This window comes from Hemitrygon akajei, chromosome 17, assembly GCF_048418815.1.
Source record: "Hemitrygon akajei chromosome 17, sHemAka1.3, whole genome shotgun sequence".
Classification (NCBI taxonomy): Eukaryota; Metazoa; Chordata; class Chondrichthyes; order Myliobatiformes; family Dasyatidae; genus Hemitrygon; species Hemitrygon akajei.
In genome coordinates, this window is record NC_133140.1 from 39,408,461 (window position 1) to 39,424,324 (window position 15,864).

General features: G+C 41.8%; 1 protein-coding gene and 1 long non-coding RNA gene across 7 annotated transcripts in view; one reads left to right on the plus strand and one right to left on the minus strand.

The window, feature by feature from the left end:
* The window catches only part of slc12a4 (solute carrier family 12 member 4), a 200,231-nt gene that overhangs the window by 105,009 nt on the left and 79,358 nt on the right, over positions 1-15,864 (minus strand). The window lies entirely within an intron of this gene.
* On the plus strand, positions 5,345-14,448 carry LOC140740632 (uncharacterized). Its single transcript, XR_012101889.1, has 3 exons — positions 5,345-5,502; positions 5,731-5,844; positions 13,975-14,448. It is a non-coding gene; the product is annotated as an uncharacterized lncRNA (long non-coding RNA).

Consider the following 15,864-nt stretch of genomic DNA (forward strand, 5'->3'; position numbering starts at 1 on the left):
CCAGTCTTTCTTCATATGAAAGTCCTGCCATCCCAGGAATCAATCTGGTGAACCTTCTCTGTACTCCCTCTATGGCAAGAATGTCTTTCCTCAGATTAGGGGGCCAAAACTGCACACAATACTCCAGGTGTGGTCTCACCAAGGCCTTGTACAACTGCAGTAGAACCTCCCTGCTCCTGTACTCCAATCCTCTTGCTATGAATGCCAATATACCATTTGCCTTTTTCACCGCCTGCTGTACCTGCATGCCCACTTTCAATGACTGGTGTACAATGACACCCAGGTCTTGTTGCACCTCCTCTTTTCCTAATCGGCCACCATTATAGACCAGTGAGCCTTACATATGTGGTGGGAAAACTGTTGGAAAAGATTCTTAGAGATAGGATCTATGGGCATTTAGAGAATCATGGTCTGATCAGGGACAGTCAGCATGGCTTTGTGAAGGGCAGATCGTGTCTAACAAGCCCAATAGAGTTCTTTGAGGAGGTGACCAGGCATATAGATGAGGGTAGTGCAATGGATGTGATCTACATGGATTTTAGTATGGCATTTGACAAGGTTCCACACAGTAGGCTTATTCAGAGAGTCAGAAGGCATGGGATCCACCGAAGTTTGGCCAGGTGGATTCAGAACTGGCTTGCCTGCAGAAGGCAGAGGGTCGTGGTGGAGGGAGTACATTCAGATTGGAGGGTTGTGACTAGTGGTGTCCCACAAGGATCTGTTCTGGGACCTCTACTTTTCATGATTTTTTATTAACGACCTGGATGTGGGGGTAGAAGGGTGGGTTGGCTAGTTTGCAGACGACACAAAGGTTGGTGGTGTTGTAGATAGTGTGGAGGATTGTTGAAGATTGCAGAGAGACATTGATAGGATGCAGAAGTGGGCTGAGAAGTGGCAGATGGAGTTCAACCCGGAGAAGTGTGAAGTGGTACACTTTGGAAGGACAAACTCCAAGGCAGAGTACAAAGTAAATGGCAGGATACTTGGTAGTGTGGAGGAGCAGAGGGATCTGGGGGTACATGTCCACAGATCCCTGAAAGTTGCCTCACAGGTAAATAGGGTAGTTAAGAAAGCTTCTGGGGTGTTAGCTTTCATAAGTCAAGGGATAGAGTTTAAGAGATGCGATGTAATGATGCAGCTCTATAAAACTCTGGTTAGGCCACACTTGGAGTACTATGTCCAGTTCTGGTCCCCTCACTATAGGAAGGATGTGGAAGCATTGGAAAGGGTACAGAGGAGATTTACCAGGATGCTGCCTGGTTTAGACAGTATGGATTATGATTAGAGATTAAGGGAGCTAGGGCTTTACTCTTTGGAGAGAAGGAGGATGAGAGGAGACATGGTAGAGGTGTACAAGATATTAAGAGGAATAGATAGAGTAGATAGCCAGCGCCTCTTCCCCAGGGCACCACTGCTCAATACAAGAGGACATGACTTTAAGGTAAGGGGAGGGAAGTTCAAGGGGGATATTAGAAGAAGGTTTTTCACTCAGAGAGTGGTTGGTGCGTGGAATGCACTGCCTGAGTCAGTGGTGGAGACAGATAAACTAGTGAAGTTTAAGAGACTACTAGACTGGTATATGGAGGAATTTAAGGTGGGGGGGTTATATTGGAGGCAGGGTTTGAGGGTCGGCACAACATTGTGGGCCAAAGGGCCTGTAATGTGTTGTACTATTCTATGTTCTATGTTCTACACATCTTCACCACTGATGCGTTTCACATGTTGCTCATTCTAGGATGAGGATGATTTTCATTCCTTTCTAGTTCTAGTTTCTTTGTCAAAGGAATGATCAGTAGACACCTGCTTTGCCATTATATCCCCACTCACCCTACCCAATTTATTCTTGTTGCTATGACTGCTCACACAAATAATCCATTTTTTCTTCCTCTACTGCAAATTATCTTCTAAAACTGCTCCTTTAGGTCCACTCGTTTCCTCCAAAATTATCCCTATTTTCACTCACTCAAAATCTTTTCACTTCCCATGATTTCTTCAAACTTACCTGACACACAGGCCTCAAACTGTCTTGGAGAATGGCCAATTGATATATACGAAAGGATCTGGCACGTATGGATTGGGACAGGCTGTTTGCTAGCAAAGGTGTACTTGGCAAGTGGGAGGACATCAAAAGTTAAATTTTGAGAGTACAAGGCTTATACGTATGAGCCTTTCAGAATAAAGGGCAAGGATAACGGGTTGAGAAAACCTTGACTTCAAGAGATATTGAGGCAGGTATAGGCAGGTAGGAACAAATGAGGGACTTGAAGAGTATAAGAAATGCAAGAGAACGTTTCAGGTTCAGATTCAGTTTATTGTCATTTAGAAACCACAAATGCAATGCAGTTAAAAAATGAGACAACTTTCCCCCAGAATGATATCACAAAAGCATATGACAAAACAGACTACACCAGAAAATCCACGTAACATTTGGCAATCTCCAATCCAGAGTCCGGAGAGACTGCTGCGTATTAATATCGCGCTACCGTCTAGCGTGTTCCCCGGAAAGGAGCTCCCAATCCACTAGACAAAAACAAGACCAAAAACTAAAGCTACAAGACCTTGACAAAACCACATAATTACAACATATAGTTACAACAGTGCAAATAATAGCATAATTGATAAAAAAAAAACAGACTATGGGCACAGTAAAAATAGTCCAAGATGTTAAAGGAGTGTAAGTTCAAAAGAAATCACCAGAGTTTCCACAAGTCCCCAGGGTCCCGACAGACTCGCCATCTCACGCCGGCGGCAGAAGGGAATACCCCTGCTATGGACTTCCACGGCACCGCCCGACTCAGCCTCGCAGATGCAGCACACAATGGAAGCTCCGTCGAAACCAGCCTTCCAGACGCAGCACACACTGAAAGCGACCTGAGTCCGTCGAAAGGACTCCGAGTCCATCAAACCTCTGAACCGACGACCATCCCCTCCAGCACAGCTTCTTTGAGCTCCATCCTCTGCCGAGCGTATTAAGACGGCCCTGCCAATGGCCATCGGCAATGCGACTCCGAGGACTGGGGGCCTGTTCTTCCCAGCAGAGTCCCAGACCTCACAGCAGCAATGAAGAAGGTCTTCCTGGAATTTCCTGATGTTTCTCCGTGCTTCCACGGCCGTTTTCAATCGATTATGATTGCGCACGGCACCCCACTTCACAAATAACAGTTATAATAGTTCCAGAGTGGCCGCTACAAGCTGCGTCGCGCTGCCATCTTGGATCTAAGATCAAGGGCTTCTACAGATATGTTAAGAGCAAAAGGATTGCAAGAGACAAAATTGGTCCTTTGGAAGATCAGATTGGCAATCTATGCATGGAGCCAAAAGAGATGAGGAGATCTTAAATGGAATTTTTGTATCTGTATTTACTTGGAAGATGGACACAGAATCTGTAGAAGTGAGGCCAAACAGCAGTAAGGTCATGGACCCTATACAGATTACAGAGGAGGATGTGTTTGTTGTCTTACGGCAAATTAGGGTGGATAAATTCCCAGGGCCTGACAAGGTATTCCCTAGTGGAGATATTTAAATTATCCTTAGGGACAGTTGAGGTACTGGCGGAGTGGAGGATAGTTAATGTTGTTCCACAGTTTAAGAAAGGCTCTGAGAATTAACCAGGAAGTTATAGGCCAGTAAGCCTAACATAAGTAGCGGGAAAGTTATTGGAAGATACTCTAAGGCACTGCATACATGAGTACAGTCGGCCCTCCTCATCCCCGGGGGATTAGTTCTGGGACCCCTCGTGGATACCAAAATTCACGGATGCTCAAGTCCCTTATTCAACCTGTCTCAATGCGGTGGACCTTAGGACCCAGCGGAACCCCAGACCTTATTTAACCTGTCTCAGTGCAGCGGACATTAGGACCTGGCGGCAGAACTCTGAATCCGCAGTGTTTCTGTTCACGAAAATAATCATGAACACGATTGAAAATATTGAAATAAATTGGAAAGAGGTGAAACGCCATCGGTCATTGGAAAAGCGTTAGGCTATGTTAGTCAACGATCGGAACAATTTTAAAGGATAAAGTGAGAAAGGCTCTGCCCCGATGAAAGCTACAATTATTACTAAGCAACGCAGTGGTTTAATTATTGGTTTTTGGGGTTTTGGGTTTTTGATCCTCCACATCAACCCGACACGATGGAGAGTGTACTCCGCAGCGGTCTGTACCGAGTCCCGGGAACTTCCATTCCCGAGCCCGGCGCTGAAACATACGTTCTTAAATGTTTTATATGCATAGAAGGGTAAAAATTATACTATATACTAAGACAAACGTTTGACTAACTGACGCTAAATAATACCAGATGTACCTGTTCTGAATTACTTAGTAAGAGAACTTACGATTTTTTTCGATCCCGATCCACGATAACCCACGCACATCCTCCTGTATACTTTAATCATCTCTAGATTACTTATAATACCTAATACAATGTAAATGCTACGTAAAATGGTTGTTATACTGCATTGTTTAGGGAATAATGACAAGAAAAAAAAGTCTGTACATGTTCGAACAACAAGTGCTGGACAAGCACTTCCAGGTTTTCGCGATTCGCGGTTGGTTGAATTTGCGCATGCGGAATTCACAGATAAGGAGGGCCGACTGTATTTGGATAGACAGGACTGATTAGGGATAGTCAGCGTGGCTTTTTGTGTGATAACTCATGTTTAATCAATCTTACTGGGTTTTTTGAGGAAAAAAGACATGTTCTGGAACATCAGAAGTTACTAGAAGCAGAGCCCATGGATTTGTCACAGAATCAATGGGGGGGGGGGGGGGGGAAGGTCTGCTTACCCATGCCAACTCTCATTGACTGTGATCATATTCCCAATCCAAAGTTACCTTAGTGAACTCTGTCATTTTCTTGACTCAGAGTTGCTGGAACTCCATGCCCAGTAGATGTCAAATCAAATCAATACAGTGGGAACCGGGCTGGAGGGAAGGGGTATAATGCAATGAAAAAGCTGGAGGATGCATTAAGGAGGCACAAGTCACTCCAGAGGTACCTCATACAATCGTCATTCTGGGTGGGCACTGTGTCACTGTACTGCTCATTAGATGTTACCATGTCATTAAGGACAAATTTTTCAAAGCGAGAATGGTTAAAGACTGCAGTTTAGATTGTTTCAAGTCTAGTCTCTGAAACTGTCCATTCTTTTGCTAAGACATAATGAAATGATCATTTGAATTTCAGTTTCAGAAATTAAGTTTGACATTGTGGATGTCAGACAGGGAGTGTTCTGCCTCTAGAGGCGTTGTTCATTTAGTAGGAACATTGTTTCCTGTTCATAAGCTTTTTTCTTTTTAGATCATTTCCTGCTCGGGTTAATTCGGATTTCGAATTGAAGCACACACAGTAGAAAGACATCCATCTCCATTCAATTGTTAATTTGCCTTTGAAACAGCAATATCTTTTCATAATTTTTCTCATTAAGTACCCTGAAAGAAAGCTTAACCATTTTTGAGAAGGTGCTTAACTCGCTGCCTGGTTTTGTATGCAACATACTGCGAGGTCAGTAGAGTGGTAGAAACAGAATTAGTGCCTTCAAACAGGTTGATACTTGAGAAAGAATTTGCAGAGCTATATAAAAAAATGCAAGAATGGAATGGATGGGATTGCTGTACTTTATGGGCTGAATTGGACAGTTGAAATTACATGATTTTGTAAATGCATTTCAATAGTTTTTGCTGAAGTCCTCTAATTATCATTAAATTTCAGGTATTTTGTTTTCTTTCATAGCATAATAACATTGCAGAATTTCATTGGAACATCATCGGAGGTAAAATCAGCTTAGATTTAAAAGGTTTCACAATCTTGAAAAGAACATGGTTAAGAAAAAGCAAACATGCAGAGGTAGGATCATTTTTTTCAGATAAATTTTAAATGCCTTGTATAATGTTGTGTATTTAATGTAGCAGTAATACTTGAGTGATATTGTAAATATATTGTTTGAGCAAGCATTCTTTGTTACTTAAATAATTCATTATGGTTATATGTACAAAGTACGTGAATGGCATACATCATCACACCACCACGGTATGTACAAGCCTCGCTTAATGTAAAAAAAAAACTAAGCTAGACTCATATTTCTGGCTCTCTTGTTTTCCTTTCAATTAATTTTATGTTTCGGAGTTACAAAATATAACAGTGGCAATGAGGAAGCTTTAAACAAAACCTGTTGAAGTGCAGTGAGATGTTTGTGTTAATAAAAGCGCAGCAAAAAATGGTCAAGTAAAAAAAATGCACACCACAATACCCAGCTTCGAAGTTTAACTGATCCAACCAAACCAGCTGAAATGAGCTCTGCTGAAAGTAAAGCAGGAATATTTAGAGCCAAAACCATTGCTGATTGCAGAACACTTTAGGTTTCATAAGCAGAATTAAAAGGGAGTCTATTTCAGCGTACATGACAGAATTGAAGAAATTGTCTGAGCACTGTCAATTCAGTGATGGACTTAATGATGCACTGAGAGCTTGTTTAGTTTGCCGAATCTTAGAAGGAAGCATTCAAAAATGGCTCCTAACTGAAGCATAACATACATTTAAAAGAACAGTTGAAATAGCTGCATTAATGGAAGCAACAGACAGAGATGCAATTGAGTTGTAGTCAGGAATGAAAGTGAACATGAACAAAATTGCAACATCTAAACAGAAACCAGCCTGGCCAAACAAATTGTGTTACTGTTGTGGCAGGGGCTCATATACACCAGACCAATGCATGTCTACAGGCAAAACTTAGTAGGACACATACAAACAGCATGTCGGCTAGACAAAAAGAAATGGACTGTTGAGGGAAGAGAAAAAGCTTAAAAGTCAAGTTGCAATTTCATAAAGAGGACTAATCTGCATGCAGTTAATGAAAAATCTGATCATGAGAGTGACAGAGAACTGTGTAGCCCTAAGATATACAGTGTGAAAATTAATAATAGACAAGCAATATGGCTTACACCCAAGGTGAATGGCAAATTAATTAAAATGGAATTGGACACTGGTTTGGCTGTTTCAGTTATTTGACAAAATGAGTTTGAACAGCATTACTGAACTAAAGCCTACAGATATCCAGCTAAGAACTTATACTGGAGAAAAGATAATTCCTGTGGGAATGAAATTTGTAACAGTGAAATACAACAGCCAACAAACCACATTATGGTAATGTGGTATGTGGTAAGAACAGGAGGGCCACTGTTGTGGGGATGCAAGCGTCTGAGACAACTACAGTTTGATTAGAGATTCATTCACCACTTGTATGCCACATCCCCTGCAATAGGGTCAACAGAAAGTGAATTAAGAAAGGTACTGGATGATGCCACATCTGGCTCTATGCTGTACCTGAACCATGTAGCTGCCTACCTCTGTGCCTCTGGTTGGAAAGCATACTGGACCAAGGAAGAACCATGTTACTCAGAAGAAACATTAAAGTGACAAAAGCAATAGTCCAACTACAATAGTTTTTGTAGGTAACACATATATAAAAGCCTCAGACAATTACTTGTAAAATGTGGCTTCATTTTAGGCTGGAAGAGAATTCAAGGAGCTTCAGGAAAGTTGCAGAGCATTTGGCTTTTGTGAGGATAAAGAACCAGAATCTATTCTGTGTGCATTAAAATTATTGCATGAACCTTAAGTGGGAGGCAAACAGCTGTGTGTAAAAGTAGATGCAAAAACTAAAGCCCACTGGGTGAATGGAAGGCCAAAAAGAAAGGAGCCAATGGAAATGTGGAAAAAGGGTATTCGTCAGATGATGTTGTAGATGAGGAAACCAAGAAGAGAGATTCCGATTGTAAAGCAAGCAATAGAAGAATTAATCAGAGAATACTCCAATCAACTAAACGAACCTTCCCTAGATCAAGATGCACAAACTAGAAGAAGGAAAAGGAGGAGAATAAAGGTGCCCAGAATGGTCAGAACCACTTTCTGCAGTCTCAGAGTCACTCCTACAACCATCATGGAGGAAGCCCCAGAACCGGAGATTGTTTATATAGCCACAAGTCTCACCTGTCATGCAGAGTGACCTCCCTTGTCCGGAAAGATGTTAATCCACAAAAGTAAGAAATCCTCCACAGTGATTAAATCTTTAGGCCTGAATGATTGATGTATCCTCTTTCATGTGGATTGGCGTTGAGGTAGCTTTCCATTAATTCTTGTAGTCTCGTTCATTTATGATTTGTTCTGGTAGCCAGATGGTCCTGGTTCCCTAATCATTGACGCAAACCTCATTAATCCAGGCGACATCCAAACCAAAATGACTTGTTGATTTTGTTCTTGTCACTCTCATCTGGAGGTTTTTGTAGGCTGAAATAGCGTAAGTATTAGGCCTCCAGCCCAAAACCCCTACTGGGCCGCCACCACTGGGATCTGAACCCCAGACCCCCATACTGTGGATGGTTGCCAGTGTCAGGCTCCCACCCTGCCTGACTAATTCAAGGAAGGACAGTACTCATAATGAAGGATCCTCACAAAGGAGCAACACTGTCAAACTACCAGCCTATAACCTGCCTGTCAACAACATGGAAGCTCCTATCAGGTATCATAGTCACCAAAAATGAAGAAACATGTGTGTAAATTCCTGGGCCCTGCTCAGAGGGGGATTGGTAATGGAACCAGAGACTCCAAGCACGAACTACTGGTAGACAAAGCAGTCATGTGAGATTCCAAGACCAGGCAAACCAACCTAAGCACAGCCTGGATCAACTACCAGAAAATATACAGCTCAATGCCCCACACACGAACCCTGGAATGCTCTGTACGAGGCCAATAAGACACTAAGGACCTTCATTAAAAACTCAATGGGCCGTTGACAGACAATGCTAGAAGTAAACTCAAAGCCAATAGCACAAATGACCGTCAGATGTGGAATATAGCATGGTGCTGCACTATCCCTACTGCTGTTCTGCACTATCCCCTCAGACAGATCATCCCAAAGAGTGGATATAGGTATAGGTTCGAGAGTGGAGTGACCATCAGCCACCTCCTGTACATGGATGACATCAAGCTGTATGCCAGAAATGAAAGAGACATTGACTCACTAATCCACTTGACAAGGGTGTACAGAGAGATAGCGGGATACCATTTGGACTGGAAAAGCACAGCCGGATGGTCGTGAAAAGAGGCAGACTCATCAAGACTGAAGGAGTTGAGTTACCTGAAGGCCACATACTAGATGCACAGGATAACTACAAGTACCTGGGGATCCTGCTGGTGCATGGAAGCCAAGACAAGGACACAAAGAAGGCTGCAACATCCAAGTTCATCCAAAGAGTGAGACAGATCCTAAAAATCCAGCTGAATGGGAAGAACAAGATAAGAGCCATCAAGATATTCACCCTACCAATCATCTGATACCCAACTGCAATAGTGTGCTGGCCAAGGAACAAACTGGAAGCCACTAACATCAAGACCCAGAGACTACTAACAATACGTGGAGGATTCCATCCAATGTCGAGCAACTGTAAACCCGCTGGAATAAAGGAGGATGGAGATGTGTAAGTGTCAAGGCCACAGTGCTGGAAGAAATACGAAACATGCATGTGTATGTCAGGAAGATGGCCTCTAAGTATGACCTGCTGGGAGAATACCTCAGACAGCAGACAGTGGATATGGAAATGGAAGTGGGTGAAGCAAAGCCAGAGGACCAGAAGCCATGGCAGGGCAAACCACTGCACAGGATGGACCATCGTCAGATATCAGAGACGGCTGACATAAGAAAGTCCTACCAATGGCTGGAAAGGGCAGGGCTGAGGGACAACACCGAGGTGCTGCTCATGGCTGCATAAGAACAGGCACTGAGCACAAGAGCAATAAAACCAGGGGTCTATCGCACCAGACAGGACCCAAGATTTTGTGTGTGTGTGTGTGTGTGTGTGTGTGTGTCTAGAGATATATATATGATACACACACACTAAGTAGACTTACATTGTGAGCTCTCTTGTTTTTCTTTCAATTAATTGGTTTGGAGTTACAAAACATAACAGATAATAGGAAGTGTGCATTATTTAGCCCTGTGGACCTGATTAATCATTCAGAATAATCACAACTGATTATAATGTTTAGGCTTCGGTTGCACTTTCTCCCCATATTCCTGATACATTTGGCACAGGAAAATATATTTAGCTCTTTCCTGAATATGTTCAAACCATTGCTTTTACTGCATCTGTGTAAATAATTCCACAAGTTAATTGCCCTCAAATTCTTTTGATTTTGGTTCTAAATGGCATATCTAAGGCAAGACTACCAGTTCAGAATTTTACAGCCATTTGAAACATTTCCCTGTATGTCATCTTACTTTTTAAAAATTGCTTCCAATGAATTTCCTATTCTTTTATGCACTGTTGAAAATGGGTCTAACCTATCAATTACAAACAAGAGAAAATCTGCAGAGACTGGAAATCCAAGGAATACATGGAAAATGCTGCAAGAACTCAGCAGGCCAGGCAGCATCAATGGAAAAAAGTGTAATCGACGTTTTCAGCCAAAACCCTTCGGCCCCAAATGTCAACGTTACTTCTATAGTTGCTGCCTGGCCTGCTGACTTCCTCCAGCATTTTGTGTGTATTGCTAACCTATTAATCCTCCATTCATGAGTCAGTCCATACACACACACACACACACACACACACACACACACACACACACACACACACACACACAAACACAAACACAAACACAAACACCCCCCCCCCCCCGCAATAAACACTTATGGAACTGCCCAATAACAGCAAGATTATCCTTCCTCAAATAAAGAACAATTGTACATAAAATCCAGATGTGTTCTAAGACTGCATACAGATGCAGCAAGATGTCCATGCTCCTACACAAATCCTGCTGCAATGAAGGTCAACTTGTCTTCCTAACTAGTTGCTGTATCTCAACACTTGTATCTTGTAACTGGTATACAAGCATATTTTTGTTGCATTTTCCCTTTTCCACAAATTTATCAACATTCAGTCATCTTGCAGATTTAGAAAGTGGATAAACTCATACTTATCGTCATCAAACTTTGTCTGCCGTGCATATATCCATTAACACAACTGGTCTAAATCACACTGGAATCTATCTGTATCCTCCTCATTCTTCACATGCCCATAAACTCCATCCAACCACATCGTGGACCCCAAAATTGTGATGTCTGGAAATTTTACAGATGCTATGTTTTATTCCCTCATTGAAATCATTTATATATAGTGAACAGCTGGAGCCCAAGTTCTGATCCCTGAGGCAAACCACTAGTCACTGCCCGCTACTTGGGAAAAGAATTGATATACAATAAAACTCTGCTTTCTGACCATTGTCCATTGGAATAAACAATTTTCTACTGAATCTAGAAGGTATTGGTCAAACAACTACTACAACTTTTGCTCTGCACTATGCACGCACTGTCCTAAATATACTGTCTAACTTGCTCTTTTCAATGATGGTGAATACTGATAGCAGTAACATTAAATAGTGCTGCATTTCTCAACAAAATTTAGTTGTAGCCCTCTGCTGTTTATTTCCTGAACTTGATAATGTTTCTTCAGAACCAATTCTACAATGACATCATTCCTTTTAAATTAAGACAATGCAAATTTAAAAGTTTAATATATATTCAGTAGAATATTAACTTGAAATTGATAAGAATAGAGGCAAAATCAATACTTTACTGGAATTAGTCATTATAAAATGAGCAACACACAATATTAATTAAAGCTATACTGGCTTTATCTCTATTCTCAATTGAAACACAACTATTCTGTAAATGGTATATTACCACTAATGCGCAGCTTCCCCGTTCCTCCTCCCTCCCTCACCATTGAATTCTTTTTCTGACCAACTTCAGTTTAAAAAGCTGGTCAGATCAAAATCAATTATAATCTATTACAACTCAGGGTATGGTATTTGCAGAAAATGACAAAACTGTCAGGATCAACCTCCAATACATTGAAATTGACAAAAACTCACCTCTGCACTTGATAGTAACTTATGCTAGTGATAGACAGCAAGGTATTTCGATCAACAATTTGAAATGAATCATAACTTATTATGCACTATTCCTTGCCATAAAAATGTGAAAATGTTATACCTTGGAGCTATGAGCAAGTTATCAAGTCATCTTTAACTAAAATGAAGAAATTTGAAATCTCTTAAAATTAATTTGATGTGTGGGATTTAATCACAGAAGTAATAAAAATAGAAAATATTAGATATTCAAGAAGTTAGACACCATCAGTGAAGTGAGAAGCAGTGTTAATATTTCAGGATGATGACCTTCCATAAAAACTGGTAAAGTGAGAATTTGGCCTTGTTTTAAGTTGTAAAGGGGACATAGAGGGAACCTAAATGTCACTGATACTATCCGAGAGAGGGTGATGAATACTTGTTAATCATAGTAGTTAGGTCGGAAGGAATGCAAACTGAGGGAGATAGGTGGCAGTAGTTGTAAGAGAGGAAAAAATACTGGAACCATGAGGTGCAGTACACAGCAGCTGAAAGGTATTTGAAATAAAAGAGAATGCTATAAGTGTTTAGCAAGTCAGATAGCATCTGTAAAAAGAGAAAAACTGAATTAATATCACAGGTGGATGACTTTACATTGGAACAGGCTAGTTCCAAGAAAAACAGTAAAAACCAGCCATCTGAAATTGATTTCAAAATTGACTCCAGGGGTGCAATATGCCCAGATAACGACAAGTCACAGAGCACGGAGATATGCTCTTTGGTCTACTAGGTCTAGTTGGGCATTTAGTAGTTATCTACATGAATCACAATTTCCAGCATTTCAATTGCTCATCTAAATATATAATTTAAGGTATTCTCCACCAACTCCTTGTAAAACGTGTTCTAGGTTTCTCCTCTGGTTGATAAAAAGTTATTTCTCTAATCCTTCTAAAACTTTTAGCCCTTCCACTAACCTGTAGCCTCAGGTCATACAGTAGATATTTCTAAGAAGAAATGTTTCTCGTTGTCTACATTATCTCGATTAGAGTTTTGTATACTTTTGGTGATGCTGTAATCTGTCTCAAGAGGCTGACATCAGAATATCCTCCATGAAGACTAACCTTCACAAGGCATCAGGATGTGATGGTGTACCTGGTAGGGCACTGAAAATCTGTGCCAACCAACTGGCGAGTGTTCAAGGACATCTTCAATTTCTCACAGCTACTGTCAGAGGTTCCCACCTGCTTCAAAAGGGTGACAATCATACCAGTGCCCAAGAAGAGTAGGAAGAGCTGCCTCAAGGACTATCTCCCAGTTGTACTTACATCTACTGTGTGCTCTGAGAGGTTGGTCATGGCCAGAACCAACTCCTGCCTAAGCAAGGACCTGGATCCGCTGAAATTTGCCTATCGCCACAACAGGGCTACAGATTATGTAATCTTACAGGCTCTCTACTCAGCCTTGGATCATCTGGGCAATAGCAACACCTAAATCATGCTGCTTTTCATTGATAACAGCACAGTTTTCACCATCATACCCTCAATACTAATCAATAAGCTCCAAAACCTGGGCCACTGTATCTCCCTCTGCAACTGGGTCCTCAACGTGCTCACTGGAAGACCAGTCAGTGTGGATCAGAAAGTGACCACCTCACTGACAATCAACACTGGCACACCACAGGGATGTGTGCTTAGCCCACTGCTCTACTCTCTCTACACCATGACTAAGTAGCTAGGCACGGCTCAAATGCCATCTATAAATTTGCTGAAGACACAACTATTATTGACAGAATTTCAGATGGTGGCATCAATCATTAAGGACCCCCATCATCTAGGACATGCCCTCAAAGGAGGTGGTACAAGATCCTGAAGGCACACACTCAACACTTTAGTAACAGCTTCTTCCCCACTGCCCTGAGATTTCTGAATGGATAAGGAACCCATTTATCTTTGCTGTCAAGGCCACGAGGGGTGGAGGGAAGTGATGATGGTGCTAAATTGTGACTCCTTTGCTTCCATCTTCGGAAACAGCTCTATTTCCATCTTTAATATCTCTATTTTTCTCTTTCAGGGTTCTTTTGAAGACCCTGACCTAGAGTAACATGCTGACTACAGCTCTTTGCGGGAATGGGACCCGCTCTCAGGTTTTCGTAACTGGCCTTTGTTCAGCATGCCAAAGGCTCGGCCTAAGAGCTCGGCTCGACTTTGGAGGCCTAGGATCTTGGGGCTCTGGAGACAGGTGAATCGAAGCTCGGTGTCATGGCAGGAGATCCATGCGTCGTTGGGGGAGTTGGAATAGCTACAGCTGTGTGCCCAGAGACCTGAGATCTTTGGGCACAAAGCTCGAAAAAAGTGACACAACGGACTTTTAACATCGTAGACCAGTAAGTTGTTTGTTATGTGTCCCCTCTTGCTGTTAAATGGAGACACCTTTTTCTCCCTATTAGGGAGAGAGAGAGAGAGCATGTGGTATGTCGAATACTGGGTGAAATGTGAAATCTTTGGGGTAACTGCAAGTTTGTGTCTTTGCTGTCGCTTTTCAGACTTGAGTGCTCGGTGGCGGGTGCCGATGCTTTTGTTTTGCCAGTGGGGGGGGGGTGTTGTTGCTTGCTGTTGCTTACATGCAGGAGGGAGGAATTGGGGGTACTTTGGGGTTCTAACATTTAACTGTCGTTCAGTCTTTGGGGCACTCCTCTGTTTTTGTGGATGTTTGTGAAGAAAAAGCATTTCAGGATGTATATTGTATATATTTCTCTGACATTAAATGTGCCTTTGAAACCTCTCTTTTTTCACTATTATCGTAATTTGCAATTTATTATGTATTGCAATGAACATCTGTCAAAAAATATTTCATGACACATGCCAGTGATATTAAACCTGATTTTGATTCTGACCCTAAATTTCAATGTTTTTGGTCCAGAGAAAACAAATACAGCCTAATAAAATATAGCCGCACTGATCCTTCTACGAGGTCTGGAGTGTGTTCCTTCGTCTTACCCTTTCTGAAGTCCACAAGCAGTTCTTTGGTCTTACTGATGTTGAGTGAGAAGTTGTTGCTGCAACGTCACTCAACTAGCTGGTATATCTCGCTCCTGTACACCTATACCATTTGAAATTCTGCCAACAAGAGTTGTGTTCTTTGGTCCAAAGGAAACCAATCTCTTGTAATAGTTGAACTGCTTGAACCCAAGATCCCAGTCAACACTTTGGGGAATATTCTTGTGCAATTTCATCCTTTGTACACTCTGATGACTAGAACTACAACATAGCATTCCAGATGTGGCCAGTACAATATAGCATAACTTGCCTGTTCTAATATTGTGTACTGTCTAACAAAGGCAAGAATACCACATATTTCTTAAGCATTTTATCACTTATACTGCTGCCTTTAGGGATTCTTGGCCTATATACCAACATCACCCTGTTCCTCAGCATTCCCAAGGGTCCTACAATTTATTGTGCATATCCTGGCCTTATCATACCTCTCAAAATGCATCCTCTCACATTCTTCAAAATTAACTTCCATCTGCCTTTTCTCTGCCACCTTAGCAACTCATCTGTACCCCGACACACCAGTTTTTGTGTTCTCTACAAGCATAGGTCAAACTTCCAACAACAACACACAAAGGAGATTTGTAGTGGAGAGTATACTGACAGCCTGGTATGGAAATATCAGTGCCTTTGAATGAAAAATTTTCCAAAAACTAATGTATATGAACTAGTCCACTATGGGTAAAGCTCTCCAAACCATTAAGCACATCTACGTGAAACGCTGTTGCAGGAAACTTGCATCCATAATCAGGGACCCCCACCACCTAGGACATGCTCTCTTCTTGTTGCTGCCATCAGGACTCACACCACCGGGTTCTGAAACAGTTATTATCCCTTGACCATCGGGCTCTCGAACCAAAGGGAATAACTTCACTCAACTCACTTGCTTCATCATTGAAATGTTCCCACG